This window comes from Terrapene carolina, unplaced genomic scaffold (genome assembly GCF_002925995.2).
Source record: "Terrapene carolina triunguis isolate 2854851 unplaced genomic scaffold, T_m_triunguis-2.0 Scaffold649, whole genome shotgun sequence".
NCBI lineage: Eukaryota > Metazoa > Chordata > Testudines > Emydidae > Terrapene > Terrapene triunguis.
The window spans coordinates 673,361-690,541 of NW_020665000.1; the positions used below are offsets into that span (position 1 = coordinate 673,361).

General features: G+C 44.4%; 1 protein-coding gene across 3 annotated transcripts in view; it reads left to right on the plus strand.

The window, feature by feature from the left end:
- The window catches only part of LOC112107452 (leucine-rich repeat and fibronectin type III domain-containing protein 1-like protein), a 204,699-nt gene that overhangs the window by 75,811 nt on the left and 111,707 nt on the right, over window positions 1–17,181 (plus strand). For 2 of the 3 annotated variants that reach the window (XM_029913461.1, XM_026659675.2), the window contains one exon: window positions 13,233–13,403. The exons of the other annotated variant lie outside the window; for it this stretch is intronic. The gene's annotated coding sequence lies outside the window, so the exon portion shown is untranslated. The remainder of the gene's footprint in view (window positions 1–13,232; window positions 13,404–17,181) is intronic. 3 annotated transcript variants of the gene reach the window in all.

A 17,181-nucleotide genomic window follows, 5' to 3' on the forward strand; every position in this document is an offset into this window, starting at 1 on the left:
GTTAGAAGGTGGCGCGGGCCGAGGAACATACTGGCCGCCGCTTCCAGCAGCTCCCATTGGCCTGGAGCAGCGAACCGCGGCCAGTGGGAGCCGCGATCGGCTGGACCTGTGGACATGGTGGGTAAACAAACCGGTCCGGCCCGCCAGGGGCTTTCCCTACACAAGCGGCGTCCCAAGTTTGGGAAACACTGCAATACTGTATTTCTTCTCATAAATGCCTTTCAGTGCTTTTCTAAGTGAAGCCTCATCACAGGGATCTTTAATTTGAATTATGTTATCAGTCTATATGACCCTTTGTGAACACACTCCTGTTTCTTACGTTTAGTGATAAAGTTGCTGTCGTGTTATATTAAATTCTCTGCATGAAAATATGTAAGGTCGTGCACCTCCACTACTTTAGCATTGCTTTTTATAATTTTGATTGTTTTAAGATACTGCAGGCTGAATATCTGCCAATTTCTTTTCTACATGTTTCTATGAACCTCAAGGTCCTCTACTTGAGACTTTATTAGAATCAGCAATCCCTTTATGAACCCATATTTCAGCTGCAAAAGCACAGCTCCTCCATGACTAATTCTTTTGCAAATAGAAGGCAACTAAACTTCTTCCATAAGTGGCAATTTGCCTTTTTTTTCTCTTTAGGATTTAGTCCACTCAATAGGAAACTGTGTTTTTATATTTCCTACTTTTCCACCTCCCCACGCACTCTGTAGGGAAAAATAACTGCACTTTTCTATGCAACAGGAACTATCTTCTGTAGGCAAAAAGAACTGTCAATTAGAACTGACTCAAACTTTTAAAATGGGTTCCTAAAGCCACCTGTCTCTCCCTCCATTATCAGTCATTGTCACCTAAAGAGCTGGAAATGTACCGAACTGCTGAACCTTGAGTAATTCAGGTACTTTGGAAAATGGGTCTCTGTCTACCCAGGAAATTTGCACGTATCTGGTTTAGAGTGATCGTTTTCAGACACACTCAAGGGTCGGGGGGGGGGGGGGGAATCTTTCCAGTGGTTCATTACCAGAAAGTGATCTCAGATTCCAACAGAGTAGATGAGGCTTTTTTCAGTCTTTGCACAGAAATACAGTGAGGGTAGGTTCCTCCAGATAGACAACACTTTGCAAAAGCTGCATATTACCAATAAAATCCCCAAACCCTCCAGATACTTTGTATATAAACATGCATTTATTTTGTAAAATAAATATCAATTGGCTGGAGATGGACAAAACTCTTTAATGAAGCAACAAATTTATACCCACTTGTTTTATTAAATAATACCTCACCTCTCAAATGAAGCATTGTAGATAGATAGTGGAAACCCTGATTTAAGTCATCCTTACTGTGAAAATGTGCCATACCTTCAGTAATGAAAAAGAGAAAACATAATGGGAACTTACAAACTGGGAGGGGGGAGAGGGGGATTCAGCAAATCGCTGCCAGTTGCAAAATGGCTCTGTTAGGGCTACAGCTACTTGGTTCTGCCAAATTTTAAAGTGCCAGCTCCAGAAAGGTTTGCAGGAAGAAAATTTCCTAGAAAATATCATTCCCTGCACTAGGGAGAGTTAAGAAGGACTAAGAAGTCATCCTGGACTCGTGTGGAAGATGTTGTTTTGGTGCCATGCCTATTATGAGTCTATCAACCATAACCCTAACCAAGACAGCCTTCTGCTCAGAGCTAAGATAATTCTACAAGCCTATATCCAGTATCCGAGCAGAAACTTTGTGCTGAGTAAGCCATAACTACATTTAAACTGGTGAATGCTTCTTGGTTATGTCTTAGAATTACTTAGAGATACACCTCTACCTCGATATAACACTGTCCTCGGGAGCCAAAAAATCTTATAACGTGGTTTCACCTATAACGCAGTATTGAACTTGCTTTGATCCACTGTAGTGCGCAGCCCCCCCCCTTCCCTCCGAAGCACTGCTTTACCACATTATTTCTGAATTCGTGTTATATCGGGTCGCATTATATCGAGGTAGCGGTGTATTATTTTTAGATATTAAAACATGGCATGGGAAGATCTGTACCAATTTAGTGTGCATTCTTTTCTGTGTGAGGCATGAAATTGAAGATGATGACCTAGAACAGGGGTGGGCAAACTTTTTGGCCTGAGGGCCACATCGGGGTTCCAAAACTGTATGGAGGGCCATGTAGGGAAGGCTGTGCCCCCCCAAACAGCCTAGCCCCTGCCCCCTATCAGTCCCCTCCCACTTCCTGCCCCCTGACTGCCCCCCTCAGAACCTCCGACCCATCCAATCTCCCCCTGCTCCTTGTCCTCTGACCGCCTCCTCCGGGAACCCCCTGCCCCAACCGCCCCCCCCCCCACCGGATCCCACCCCCTATCCAACCGCCCCTGTTCCCTGTCCGCCCCGACCCCATCCACACCCCCGCCCCCTAACAGGCCCCCCAGGACTCCCACGCCTATCCACCCCCCACGTTCCCTGACCGCCCCTTGAACCTCCGCCCCATCCAACCGCCCCCTGCTCCCTGTCCCCTGACTACCACCAGGACCCCCTGCCCCTTGTCCAACCCCCCCGGTCCCCGCCCCCTTATGCTGCTCAGAGCAGCATGTCTGGCAGCCGCGCCCCCCTGCCAGAGCCAGCCACGCCTCCGCGTTGCCCAGCAGGAGCTCGCAGCCCCGCCGCCCGGAGCGCTGGCACCATGGCGAGCTGAGGCAGCAGGGGAGGGGCTGGAGGCTAGCTTCCCCGGCCGGGAGCTCAAGGGCCAGGCAGGACAGTCCCGCGGGCCGTAGTTTGCCCACCTGTGACCTAGAAGGTACCTTTATGCCCTCATCCATGAGGCGGTGCCCCTTTTGGGAAGAAAACCGATATTGCTGCTTGACTATCTCTATTTCTATTATTCACTTATCACTTTTTCTAGAAGTGCTGCCTCTTTGCTGATGTTAATCATCACCTAAAGGAAAGACTCTTCAGGTGGCAGGGTTAAATTGGGTGAGGTGTCTGTGGCTTGGTACGATTGGTGGACAGTTTACTACCCAGATATTTCTTCTTCCATGTGTTTCTGCCAATTTGGGAAGCTCCCACTGCATAGAAAGAACTAGGGAAGTATGTTGGGGCACCTGAAGGAGTTAACTGACCTCTGTATGGGTAATTCTCAAGTAGTGATTGATGTGGCCCATAATCATTTGAAGAAGCTAAATCCCTTTATAAGTTCACTGTATTCAGACCTTCCTGTGACTGTTCTGACCATCCATCATTCTGACTCTGTCACTCCAGAATGTCTGCAGCTACAGTGATTTAATCCAATCACTGCCCTGAGCAGGTACCGGCCCACTGATGAAAGCATGACAGACGCTCTCACCTGATGTACACTTGAGGCACTGACTATCAGTTCAATAAAACAATAAACGTTTCTCAAATGCATGCAACACGTGATAATTGCCCTTGTTGGCATTGCTTCAGGATGTTTAACTGCCCAGTGCTTTCAATTAGCTAACACTAATGCTTGACTGCTGAGTTCTTATTGCTCTAATTACAGTTACAACATTTGGAACCACTCAGTGCTACTTTCCATCCCATGGCTCTGCTCAAATTCATAACACCTAAATAACAGTGCAAGAAATAATTGCACACCCTGTCACCTTGCCTGGAGGGCTGGAACCACTCCCAGGACATAACATGAGGCCCTTTTCAAGTTTAAGGGCTAATTGTTAAAGGGAAATTCAAACATTTGCATACACCCAAAATGCTCATTTAGCCTTTTAAAATGGATTAAGTTGTCCATTTAAAATAGGCGTTTGTTAGCAATTGTTTAAGGTGCTACGCCATACTCAATTACTTGAATTATTCAACAGTTCAGTCTCCATAAAATCAAAAAGACATTGAGGTGTTTTTCATCGAGATGTTTTGTGTAATATGAACTATGAGGACCCCAATAATTGCCATACCATGTCTGGGCTGTAGCCTATTCAGTGCTTCAGAGGAAGTTGCTAGAATTCCTGCAGTGGACAGTAATGGAATAAACTTCCTATGGAAGAAGTTTCTTTCTAATCCTTGTGGGTTAGAGGTTGGTTTATGCCCTGAAAGAGGAGGGCTTACGTTATGTATCATATCTAATGTAACTGTGGATATTCTTATTATCCAGATAAATATCCATTCCTTTTCTTGAATCTTTCTAAGCTCTTGGCCACAAAGATACCTTGTGGCACTCAATGCCATAGGTAAATTATTCTTAGAGTAATAAAACTTACTTCCTTTTATCAGTGTTAAATATTTTGCCTTTCCTTTTCATGCTCTTGCAAAATGAGAGAGGTGAACAAAAGTGTCCAATATACTTTCTTCATCATGTTGATTAATTTATATATCTCTGCCATGTATGTCTTTCTTTCCTTCTCTGCACTGAGGAAATCCACCCGTTCTCTAGCTCCAGTTCCTAGTAATGGTGTGACTATTAGTGTAGCCTTACCATTGATATTTTGTTTGTCAGCCATCTCTAGACTTGTTTAATTTGTTTCTGATGTCCCTTTTGAAGCACTAGCAAAGGGAGTGGATTATGCTGTCTCCCTATCAAAGCACTAGGAGGACAGAGGGAGTGTATCCACCCTTATCCTCTCTTTCTTAAGGTACGTCTACACTTACCAGAGGGTCCGGCGGCAGGCAATCGATGTTCTGGGATCGATCCCGGAAGTGCTCGCCGTCGACGCCGGTACTCCAGCTCGGCGAGAGGAGTACGCGGCATCGACGGGGGAGCCTTCCTGCCGCGTCTGGACCCGCGGTAAGTTCGGACTAAGGTACTTTGAATTCAGCTACGTTATTAACGTAGCTGAATTTGCGTACCTTAGCCCGAAGTGGGGGGGTAGTGTGGACCAGGCCTTACAGAAGCAAGAAGCCCACAGAAGCAAGAAGATTCTTAGGATGTTTTCCCAACCGCTGCTAGGAGCAATAGAGAGACATCATTGTTGTATTAAATATGATTCCAACAAAGTTCTTCCACATTCTAATGCATGGACTACAAGGAATTCAATTTGGGAAGATTGGATTATAAGAGTCTTGTATAGCTTTTGGCTACACAGCCCTCCTTCAGTACCTTCAGATTGCTCGTTTTATAGATTGGAAGCTGTTTGTTCATCAATAACCAGAGAACAAAGATATTTTTTTCTCCGTTTCCCCCCCCTCTGTAATGGTAGAGTATCTGAGCTTTTCTTATTGGTTCTGGCACATCTGTTTTCCCCTGGAGCATAATCTATTTCTCAGGTGGAATAAAACTAACAAAATCACTTATTTTACATACTAAATTACTAGAGTTATATGTGAAGCGAGGAGAGGCAGCAGCAAAACAACTTACAGGGTCAGTAAATAAAGCTGAATCTCTCGCTGTGTTACTCTAAGGCAGTGTTTCTCAACCTATTTACCATTGTGGGCTGCATATGTGGCGCACAATGTGTTATGTGGGCCGCATCCAATGCTACCTCTATGGCCCTCAGGATGTCACATGGGCTGCAGCTCTGTGCTGATTGGGCCGCAAGCGGCCCGTGGGCCGCGGGTTGAGAAACACTGCTCTAAGGCCATGTCTACACTATCACTTATGTCGGCAAAATTTATGAAAAAGCACAACTCTGAGTGACATAAGTTTCACTGACATAAGTGGTAATGTTCACAGCGCTATGTCGACCTAGCTACCACCACTTGTTGAGGTAGTTTTATTATGTCAACGGGCAAGCTCTCTCCTGTCGGCATAGAGCGGCTACATGCGTGATCTTACAGCAGTGCTGCTGCATTGGTACAGCTGTGCCTCTGTAAGCTCGCTAGTGTAGACATGGCCTAATATGGTAAACAGCTTTGTTTGCCACTGGCAAGGTGAAGGGTTTATAACCTGCAACGGGTAGTTAATGCTTTAAAATCACAACACTTGAGAACATTCTGATCTGGAAGAAGAGCCAGCAATAGCCATCAGATTATTGATCCAATTAGTAATTTCCCAATTTATCACTTTTAAATATATTAGGTGAGACATTCCCATATACCTCCCCTCAAAAACAGGATGTGAGAGAGGCAAGAGCGATCCCTAGATTCTGTTCAGGTTCCTACACTGCACTCATCACCATGTGCCTCAATAACCAATCAGAAACAAGATTTACTAGTGCATTAAACACTTATTAATTATTGCTGCCCTCTTTCTCCAAGAACTACCACTGTACTGTTCTACCTTATTCGTTGTGTTACAACAGCACCTAAAGGCCCCAGAGGGCTAGATGTTGTACAAACATATCAAAAGACATTGTCCCAGCGCACAAGAGCACATTATTATTTATTATTTGCATTATATAGTGCCTAGAGGCTTCCAGCCAAGATTGTGGGCCCCATTGTGCTAGACAACATACACCTGCACAGTAAGAGACAATCCCTTTTCTGAATAACTTAGTCTAAATAGATAAGAGACACACAGGCTGTGAGAAAGTTCCTATTGTTAGCCCCCCTTGACAGATGGAGAACTGGGGTACAGAGCGACAGAGTCCTGTGGCACCTTACAGACTAACAGACGTATTGGAGCATAAGCTTTCGTGGGTGAATGCCCACTTCGTCAGACGCATGGGTGGTCCAGAGAGATCAGACAACTTGTCCAAGGTCAAATGGGAAGACTGTAGCAGAGCCACATACTGAATTCAGATCCCTTGAGTCCCAGGCCAGTGTCTTAATCACAAGACTATCTTTCATTTCTGTGGGTACAGGGTCTGCCCTTATGGAACAGCTTGCAGGATCAGGGCGTAAGTTACATTATATACATTTAATATTGTATGATCATTGGCTGAAAGGTATGCCTTGTTAGAATTTTTGTATTACTTTAATTGGCCTCCAGCTAAGGCCCTTGAAATAAAGGGCTGCACAGTATAATGGGACAATAATGATAATTTGAATTTTGCATTAATACAACATACTAACTGGCAGTTCTCGTTTAGTAGGTTCAGTATACTTAACATATGAACAGCAATGAAATTCAAGAATACATGAGAACAGATTTAAAGATGTGATAGACTTGTGTCAATTCAGCATTTTTTCTGTTCGCCTGGTTCATTTTGGACAAACTGTATTTTAGAAAGTAACAATTGACCTTAGCTAGACCCGACAACTGATTTCTCCAGTGAACACTTATAGTATCTGAGAAGCAGTCCCATTGAAAACCATACGATAGTCTGGTTGATACTGGCTGATATTGAATAATGCATGTCTTTTACATGTTCCATTTTGTTAGAAATAAGCTATGCTGGGTTTTTTCGTCTCTTATTGTGGGCTTTGCCCTACAATTTGGTTGAAAGTGGAAATCTAAAGCTTCCCAGGAGATACTTCTTTCATGAAAAATGCTCACTTAAAAATCATGGAATTTTCAGCTCCGTTAGAGAGGATTGGAGAGTAAGAACTCCTATTTCTCAATTCACATACTCAGTACTGTATAACTAGAAAACCAGGATTCACTTGCAAATCAAAATGCCAGCTGTGTGGAACTAGAACACTGAGAGTTTTCGAATTACAAGATAGACACAAATCAATTGAACTGCCCAGTGATATTTAAGCCTTAATTTTTTCAAAACTTGTGAAGACCTTTTCACTTTAAATATAATAAGGTTTCTTCTTCGAGTGCTTGCTCATGTCGATTCCATTCTAGGTGTGCGTGCGCCCAAGTGTGCAGTCATCGGTGATATTTGCCTTAGCAGTATCTGTAGGGCCAGGTGTGGCGCCCCCTTGAGTGCCATGTTCATGCATTGGTATATCAGGCAAGCCAGCCTTATGCCCTCTCAGTTCCTTCTTACTGCTTGAGGTGGTTAGAGCACCTTTCCTTGCATAGCAAGGGCTAGCGGTTTCTCTTCTGACTTTGAGCCTTAGGGCCTTGTAAATAGTTGTTTATACTAGTTAGTGTTAAGTAGTTAAGTGGAGTTAGGAGTTAGAAGTTAGAGTCCCAGCAGAGACTTCGCCCCAGGTGGGGCATGCCCTGGGGTTTAAGCCCTGTGTGGACTGTAACAGGCCTATGCCTGTAAGTAAACCCCACAGCAGCTGCTCAAGTGCTTGGGGGAATCACATGTGAAGGACAAGTGTTGTATTTGTAAAAATTTTCGACCCAGGACTCAGAAAGATCGGGATATTCGTTTGCGGGATCTCCTCATGGAGGCTGCCCTTTGTCTGGCTTCCGAGCTGTCCCACCAAGACTCACCTAGTATCTCGGCCTCAGTGCACAGCGCACCTTCGGCACGGGGCTCAACCCAACACCACTCCCCGGTGCCCAGAAAGAGAGCAAGGAAGCACGGTTCCCCGGCCCTAGACAAGAAAGGCCATGGGGCATTGGGCAAAGGACCCAGTTTGGGCTGCCCAGCCACTCCGGAGCCATGTGAACGTGTCTCCCCAGTCAGGGCCTTTAGCCCCTTAAAGGGTCCACCACCAACTCCTGGGAGTGGTAGGGGACCCAAACTCCTGACGTCATCGATGCTTTCCCAAGCTCCCCAGTGCTGAGAGAGCAGAGGCCTCCGCTCGCACCACCAGCACACAGCAAAGGCTCCCTATGAGGGCAAGCCTGCCGCTAAGACTCCTTGGGGTAGTGGAGCGCCGGCGATCCCCCGAGACAAGGCAACACTCTCCATCTCCGTGCCGCGGGCCTCCGGCATCTCGGCACAGATCCTCTGGGGCTCGTGCTCGTGCTGGCACCGCGATTATGGTTTCTGCCATCTCGACGGGGATCTCCTTGGAGGAGGTGCCGGTCTTCATTCTACCAGCACCGTTCACCCTCCTGCCAGTTGTCCTCTCGGCGCAGATCTTGGTCGCCTGCCCCGTGGGAGTGCTCCCTGTCGCGATTCTGGTCCCCCTGCCCCGGTCCCTCAATACTGACACTGACCTCCCTCTCCAAACACTGGTTTCTGGCAGCGAGATACTGGAAAAGAGTGAAATTCACCCCTGTGCAGCGGGCCATGTGGAGTGGTTAGTTATCAAGTTCCTTGTCCTCCAGAGTTATTAGAGAGGACCAGGGTGTGTTGCTGGGGGAGATTAATAAAGAGAGACTTCTTGGTCAGTAGGGTTTTTAATTGGCCTTGCTGGTTTTTTGACTGGCTGGCTGGGCTGCTGGTTGTAGTGTGCTGGTTTTTGGGTTTTTTCCCCCCCTACTTGGAAAAAGAAACCTGCCATATTGAAACGAGCAACTGTAAGCTGCTCAGCCAGCAGTACATAGGTCACGTGGTGTTGGGAAGGACAGACAGACCTGAGGCTTGCGAGTGGAGATCAGGATGGGGGAAGGTGGGGTTCCTGTGAGGGGACAGTAGTGTGGGCTTCCTCGAGGAGTGAGGTTCCTGTGAGAAGGGCTCATGGGCCTGGGGGTTGGGGGTGGGAGAGTGCACCTGAAAGAGGAAGAGCTGGAGGTACCAAACCTACATATCAGGGAGTTTTCAAGTTGCTTCTGAAAGTACGGCTCTGTGGTTATGTCCTCACACTCCAAGCAAGAACTAGATGCACCCCTTCTCTCTCAAAAAAGGGGGGGGGCTTTAGTGGGACATTTCACCCCTTTTTCAAAAATTGCTGCCATATACAAAAAACAATTACCAAATCATTCAGGAATGTGAAGTGGGTGACAGGGTTGCTCAAAACATTGGTAGTAGAAGGTGGTACTTTTATGTCTAGATCACAGGTTCAAATCAAACCAGTTTATAAGCCAGATATTTTAAGGAGAGTCTGGGGGATGTTTGCATTTGCCCATGGAGTGGCTAAATCAAGTAATTCATAGAATCATAGACTATCAGGGTTGGAAGGGACCTCAGGAGGTCATCTAGTCCAGCCCCCTGCTGAAAGCAGGACCAATCCCCAACTAAATCATCCCAGACAGGGCTTTGTCAAGCCTGACCTTAAAAACATCTAAGGAAGGAGATTACACCATCTCCCTAGGTAACCCATTCCAGTGCTTCAGCATCCTCCTAGTGAAAAAGTTTTTCCTAATATCCAACCTAAACCTCCCCCACTGCAACTTGAGACCATTACTCCTTGGTCTGTCATCTGGTACCACTGAGAACAGTCTAGATCCATCCTCTTTGGAACCCCCTTTCAGGTAGCTGAAAGCAGCTATCAAATCCCCCCCTCATTCTTCTCTTCTGCAGACTAAATAATCCCAGTTCCCTCAGCCTCTCCTCATAAGTCATGTGCTCCATCCCCCTAATCATTTTTGTTGCCCTCCGCTGGACTCTTTCCAATTTTTCCACATCCTTCTTGTAGTGTGGGGCCCAAAACTGGTCACAGTACTCCAGATGAGGCCTCGCCAATGTCGAGTAGAGGGGAATGATCACGTCCCTTGATCTGCTAGCAATGCCCCTACTTATACAGCCCAAAATGCCGGTAGCCTTCTTGGCAACAAGGGCACACTGTTGACTCATATCCAGCTTCTCGTCCACTGTAACCCCTAGGTCCTTTTCTGCAGAACTGCTTCCTAGCCACTCGGTCCCTAGTCTGTAGCAGTGCATGGGATTCTTCCGTCCTTAGTGCAGGACTCTGAACTTGTCCTTGTTGAACCTCATCAGATTTCTTTTGGCCCAATCCTCTAATTTGTCTAGGTCCCTCTGTATCCTATCCCTACCCGACAGCATATCTACCACTTCTCCCAGTTTAGTGTCATCTGCAGACTTGCTGAGAGTGCAGTCCATGCCATCCTCCAGATCATTAGTGAAGATACTGAACAAAACCGGCCCCAGGACCGACCCTTGGGGCACGCCGCTTGATACCGGCTGACAACTAGACATGGAGCCATTGATCACTACCCGTTGAGCCCGACGATCTAGCCAGCTTTCTATCCACCTTATAGTTCCTTCATCCAGCCCATACTTCAACTTGCCGGCAAGAATACTGTGGGAGACCGTATCAAAAGCTTTGCTAAAGTCAAGGAATAATACATCCACAGAGCCAGTTATCTCCTCATAGAAGGCAGTTAGGTTAGTCAGGCATGACTTGCCCTTGGTGAATCCATGCTGACTCTTCCTGATCACTTTCCTCTCCTCTAAGTGCCTCAGAATTGATTCCTTGAGGACCTGCTCCATGATTTTTCCAAGGACTGAGGTGAGGCTGACTGGCCTGTAGTTCCCCAGATGCTCCTTCTTCCCTTTTTTAAAGGTGGGCACTACATTAGCCTTTTTCCAGTCATCCGGGACCTCCCCCGATCGCCATGATCTCAGTTAATCCAAGCTGGTTGCCAGCCATATTTACTATTCTTCCTACACTTCGGGATGGATTGTTCCTGCAACCTCAATAAGGATTCTTTAAAATATAGCCAGCTCTCCTGGCCTCCTTTCCCCCTCATTTTATTCTCCCAGGGGATCCTACCCATCAGTTCCCCGAGGGAGTCAAAGTCTGCTTTTCTGAAGTCCAGGGTCCGTATTCTGCTGTTCTTCTTTCTTCCTTGTGTCAGGATCCTGAACTCAACCAACTCATGGTTACTGCCTCCCAGGTTCCCATCCACTTTTGCTTCCCCTACTAATTCTTTCCTGTTTGTGAGCAGCAGGTCAAGAAGAGCTCTGCCCCTAGTTGGTTCCTCCAGCACTTGCACCAGGACTTCCTGGATTGTCTGTGCACTGCTGTATTGCTCTTCCAGCAGATATTGGGGTGATTGAAGTCCCCCATGAGAACCAGGGCCTGTGATCTAGTGACTTCTGTTAGTTGCCGGAAGAAAGCCTCATCCACCTCATCCCCCTGGTCTGGTGGTCTATAGCAGACTCCCACCACGACATCACCCTTGTTGCTCCCACTTCTAAACTTAATCCAAAGACACTCAGGTTTTTCTGCAGTTTCATACTGGAGCTCTGAGTACTCATACTGCTCTCTTACATACAATGCAACTCCCCCACCTTTTCTTCCCTGTCTGTCCTTCCTGAACAGTTTATATCCATCCATGACAGTACTCCAGTCATGTGATTTATCCCACTAGGTCTCTGTTATTCCAATCACATCATAATTCCTTGACTGTGCCAGGACTTCCAGTTCTCCCTGCTTGTTTCCCAGGCTTCTTGCCGTGTATAGGCACGTAAGATAACTGGCTGATCGTAAGATAACTGGCTGATCGTCCCGCTTTCTCAGTATGAGACAGGAGTCCTCCCCTCTTGCGCTCTCCTGCTCGTGCTTCCTCCCGGCATCCCACTTACCTCAGGGCTTTGGTCTCCTTCCCCCAGTGAACCTAGTTTAAAGCCCTCCTCACTAGGTTAGCCATCCTGCTTGCGAAGATGCTCTTCCCTCTCTTCGTTAAGTGGAGCCTGTCTCTGCCTATCCCATGGTCAAAGAATCCAAAGCCTTCTCTCCGACACCACCATTAACTTCCACGATTCGACGGTCTCTACCCGGGCTTTTTTCTTCCACAGGGAGGATGGACGAGAACACCACTTTCACACAAATTCTGTTTGCAGGGGTTCCTGTGTAGAACTATGCACTCGAAAAAAGACTTTGCAGAAATCTATAGTATAGTTTAATTACTCTTGACCCTCTAGAATTAACCTAAAAATATTTGTGAGCAATTTCCTATTTATTGTGTGCTCCTGGGCTCTGGGGTATCTAAGGCATCTCTGGGTCAGTATCTCTAACAATAAAATGTACTGCTATTGCCATATACCTGAAGGGATTGTAGGATGGTGAATCCCTGATAATAAGAGATTTAAATTCTGCTGTGCTGCTTAACAGGCAAGATTCTTGGGTGAAATGCCCAAGTGTTGCATATATTAAAAATATGCCTCATAGTCCTCCTCAAATTGAGCTGAATTAGATCAATGTACTTTTTAAAATAGAAGAAATAATTATTTTTAAAATAGATAATATACCTGCTAATAAATGACATTTGTTAGTGCTCCAGCACTTAGAGCCAATTTATGGGCATTGGGGGGGGGGGTGGATTCATTTTAATATCATTTTCTTTTACTTGAGCTAATTCTGTGCTCATAGAATCCTCTTGTGTGGTTTCATAAAGCAGCTTGTTGGTTTGGGATTTTTTTTTTTTGCCATTCCCTACTATTGCCATTTTATCTCCAGATGAAACTCCTGTTTGTGTGTGGGGAAAAAAAGAGAGAGAGAGAGAAAAATGGTTCATGTTGGAGGAGAGCATTTTGGCTTCTCTCTGTACAGATTATGTTGAGATTGGTTACCCTTTTTATCTTGCTTTAATGTGCCTGTGTTCACTCTGTGTTGCTGCTGCCTCTGCCACTATCTTCTGTCACCCCTAATGATTCTGATAAAGTGCAATTCTAGAAGAGAATGTTGCCTCTTAATTTCAGGATGGATGGCCACCTCAGGGCCTGCGTGGTGCTGCATTGTGAATCTGAATGGAGAATGCATTACTTCAAGGACTCCATACTCAAATGAACCACTAATGAAAGAGCATTGGAGTCCTGAAAAGAAGCAGAGACTGGAACAAGTTTAACAGTCAACTTGAAGGTCAATTTAAAGTAAGAGCTGACTGGTTTTTTTTCTCTTCTTTTCCTTCTTATGGGTGTGGGTGTCATTTGTGTCTTGTTAAAGGCTACTAGCTCTATGCAGAGTACTATATTTAATCACCCAAACAAGTTAGAATTACAGCTAAAAGCTCCCTATCAAAACTCATTTGAGCTACCCACTATTTTAAGATGTGTAAGCAAGCTGCCTCCTGTATAGCTTCTTTGAGGATGTGCTCAACAGTAAAACAACAACCTGCATGCTGTTAGAATTAAAGCAAGAAAGCAAATCTGCCAAGGAAAATTTGATCTATGCAGCAACAGAAACACACAGTACTTGTTTAAAAAAAAAATCACTGCACCCAGGATGAAAATTCCCCTCAGAGTTACTTTTTTTTTATGTTAATTTGCATTTTAAGGTCGTTTGACTCCATCTACAACAGTGCACCTATGCTGTTTGCCAGCAAGTAATTAGATTTTGATATTCTGTCTTACAATTAATTCTCTACGCTTACAGCTCTGTTCATTTTTTACACTGTAGTTTTCATTACGTTATTAGCACATTTTATGATACAGAAAATTACTAAAAAAACTTTCATGTATTCCCTCCCAGTGGGTGGACTTGGAATAGTTTGTATCTGTCAAATGTGCACAAGGAAAATATTCAACACAATTTTTTTTTCAGTTGAGAAACAGGCCTGTATTCATTGGGGTGCTGTTAAATCAACTTGGATTTTTTTGTGGGGCTTATATTTTTCCATCTATTACAATACAGGTAGTTAAAAAACTAAATTGGACAGACAGAATTATTTTCAAGCTGATTGGAAACCTCTAAACAGATTTCCAGCATTTCTTTATGGTTTTTAGACAGAAATTCATGTGGTTCAGAAAGCGATTTTGCAAGCCTGAATTTCAGTTTCAGTTCTTTCTCTGAGTTTATTCAATAGACTAAAGTATTTGCCAAGACAACTACTTCTCAAAAATATCCCAGCACTCAAGAGCCAATAAACACTGGTTTCTGTGAGTTGTTCCACAGCTGAGATGCACTAAAGCCTTACTCAGGAAAATGTGGAAAAGAAGAAGGCTTGAAATGATATTGTGTGATGGAATGGGGAGTTTAAAACAGTATGAAGGGATCTAATGCATGTGTGGGGCATTGCTTTAAAATTAGTCTTTTCTATGTTTGGACTGTCAGGTGTTTAATATTTTCCTACAGACTGAGATTGTCCATTGTTGTTTTGAATAGCTGTCTCTCTCTCTCTCTGCCCTTTTCCCCTGGGTACAGCAAACAATCTCAACAAATTTGAGACCTAGCCAGTTTTGCCACATATCTCCTTACCTCTGGGTGTTGCTGTCAGACTTTCTTTTAACTTAGGCCAGGTCTACACTACTAATAGCTTACAGTGAATAAGTCACTCCCCTGAGCAACATAAGTTACACCAATCTAAGTGCCAGTGTGGACAGCGCTGTGTTGGTGGGAGAGCGTCTCCTGCTGATATAGCTACTGCCTCTCGTGGAGGTGGATTTATTATGCCAACAGGAGAGCTCCTGTCAGTATAGAGCGTCTTAACCACATGCGCTACAGCAGCAAGTTTTCTGCTGAATGTACTAGCAAACCAATTCCCAGATGCAATGCCAGTGTAGTTTCAGTGACTTACTACCAGATTAAGTGGACTACTGTATCTGAAGCAATGAGAAATGTGCCAAATGGACAAAGCATGATACCTCCGATAGATCAGCAGCCCTTAAAGAATTGCAACCTGCATGCTAATAATCCCTTGCACAGTGTACCTTAGCTATGTAAGACTAGCAGAATTTTGCACATTCTGGTTTACTTTTTTTTTCTTATCTACTGATAAATGTTGATGCCACTGATAGAAAACATCACCTGCAGGTCTGACTCAGTCTCCAGCATTTCATAGATGTAGAGCATTAATTCTTTGCCAGCACATGGCCAATGTTTTCCTCAAACTGTTTGCAGTGGCTTCTGGTTTGGGGATGCTGTATGATGAAGATTCATGCAGTGATTATTAGTTTACATTGAAAGCATCTGCAAAGTTTTGCATTGTTCTCAAGACACACAGGTCATGACAGATCTTGAGAGCTGTTACCTTTTCCCCAAGTAGCTTTTGACCAGGCCCTGCTAATCAGTGTAAAAAACAGAACAGAACAGGGTAGCTCATTAGTCTAGAACACGTGGGAAAGTGCCCCTCAGTAGTGTGCCTGCCAGGCTTTTCAAACAAGTCCTATTGCTGTTGCTTTGGATCTGTATTCCCACCCCACAACATACACACATGCAGTAAAATGTGCTCATCTGCGCTTGACGGTGTTGGGCCCCCGGGGCAGCTGCCCCTATGCAAATCTATGGCCAGTTCTCCCACCTCCAAATACAACTAGCTCCCACTGAAATATATAGAAATTGTTTGTGTCCTCGAGTGGAAGAATTAAGCCCCCTGTGTTTTAGGAATTTATTCCTCTGTTTGAGTGTGAATATAGAACAATTCAGTCTCCTGTACGTGACTCTCATATTAGTAAATCTGGTTACGGCAGAAGAAAAATACTGCCAAGAAATGTTAAATCAGTCATTACCACATTGGGGATTATATGGTTAAATTCAAACATGTGGCTGTTATTATTTTGTTGTTGCTTTATTTTGGATTCTCACCTTCTGGGCCTAGCAGTATGCAAAGGATGTTCATGTGGCTCTCGCACATTCCCCTACTATTAGTAGGACTTATACATGAATAGATGGTCATAGGGAGCACAGTTTGCAAGGGAATTTCAGACAAACGCTTGAATTCCTTTGAATCCAGAAATTAAATTTAGAGGCTAGTTGATAATCTGAAGCTGATCAGCAGCCTGAGATTTCAGCTGGATACAAAACAGAGTCCATCTGTTCTTCAAATGAGAAGTAGCAAAAACTTTCAAATGGAATCATGATTCATTTAATTCATTATTAATTGCTTAGATAGTCCAATTCAGGATGATTAATTCCTAAAATTGACTTAATTATAATTGTCTAGATCGTCATTCTCCTGATAATTAATTCTGAAAATTGCAGAATCATAATAACCTCTAAATAAAACATGCTTTTTAAAATCCTGCAATTGCACAAAGTTCAGAACATCCCATTATCCGTAATGAAAAATAAAATGCTTTTTGCAGGCATGGTGATTACACTCAGTCATGGTACCTGCAGATTGTTGACTCCATCAGTCAGCAAAACACATCCATAACAAAGTTACAAGGTGAGAAACAACACTCCATTCCACTGTCATCTCTTATAGCACTTCTGTTATTCCTGGTTAGTGAAGCCAGTAGGAGCTGTGAAAATTGCATTTATTTATGTGCCTAAATATGAAATTTAGGAACTTAAGTTTAGGATCCTAAATTTGAAAATTTGGGTGTTAGTTCCAGCTGGTTTAATACATCCTAAAATAGAAACAGAAAATTATTTGAGTTCCATTCCTGGCTAAACTCATCGCAGTCGATACCAATGAAGGGCAGATAATCTTGCAGTAACTGCCACATTCAACTGGAAATTTGGAATGGCGTGGACATACAAGTCCTGAGATCATGAGTGGACACTCTTTTAGCATTTGTATGCACAATTCCTTACAAAATCTGCCTTGCAATGCAATCTGATGCCCTCACAGTTAACCAACAAATCCTTTCAGCACCTTTTGATTGAATAATGGAGAGAAATAAACACTCATTTCCATTTTCTGTCTCTATAGTCATAGATCTGAATGTTGAAAAGGGCTTCTTAGATCATCTAACCCAGACCTTGATT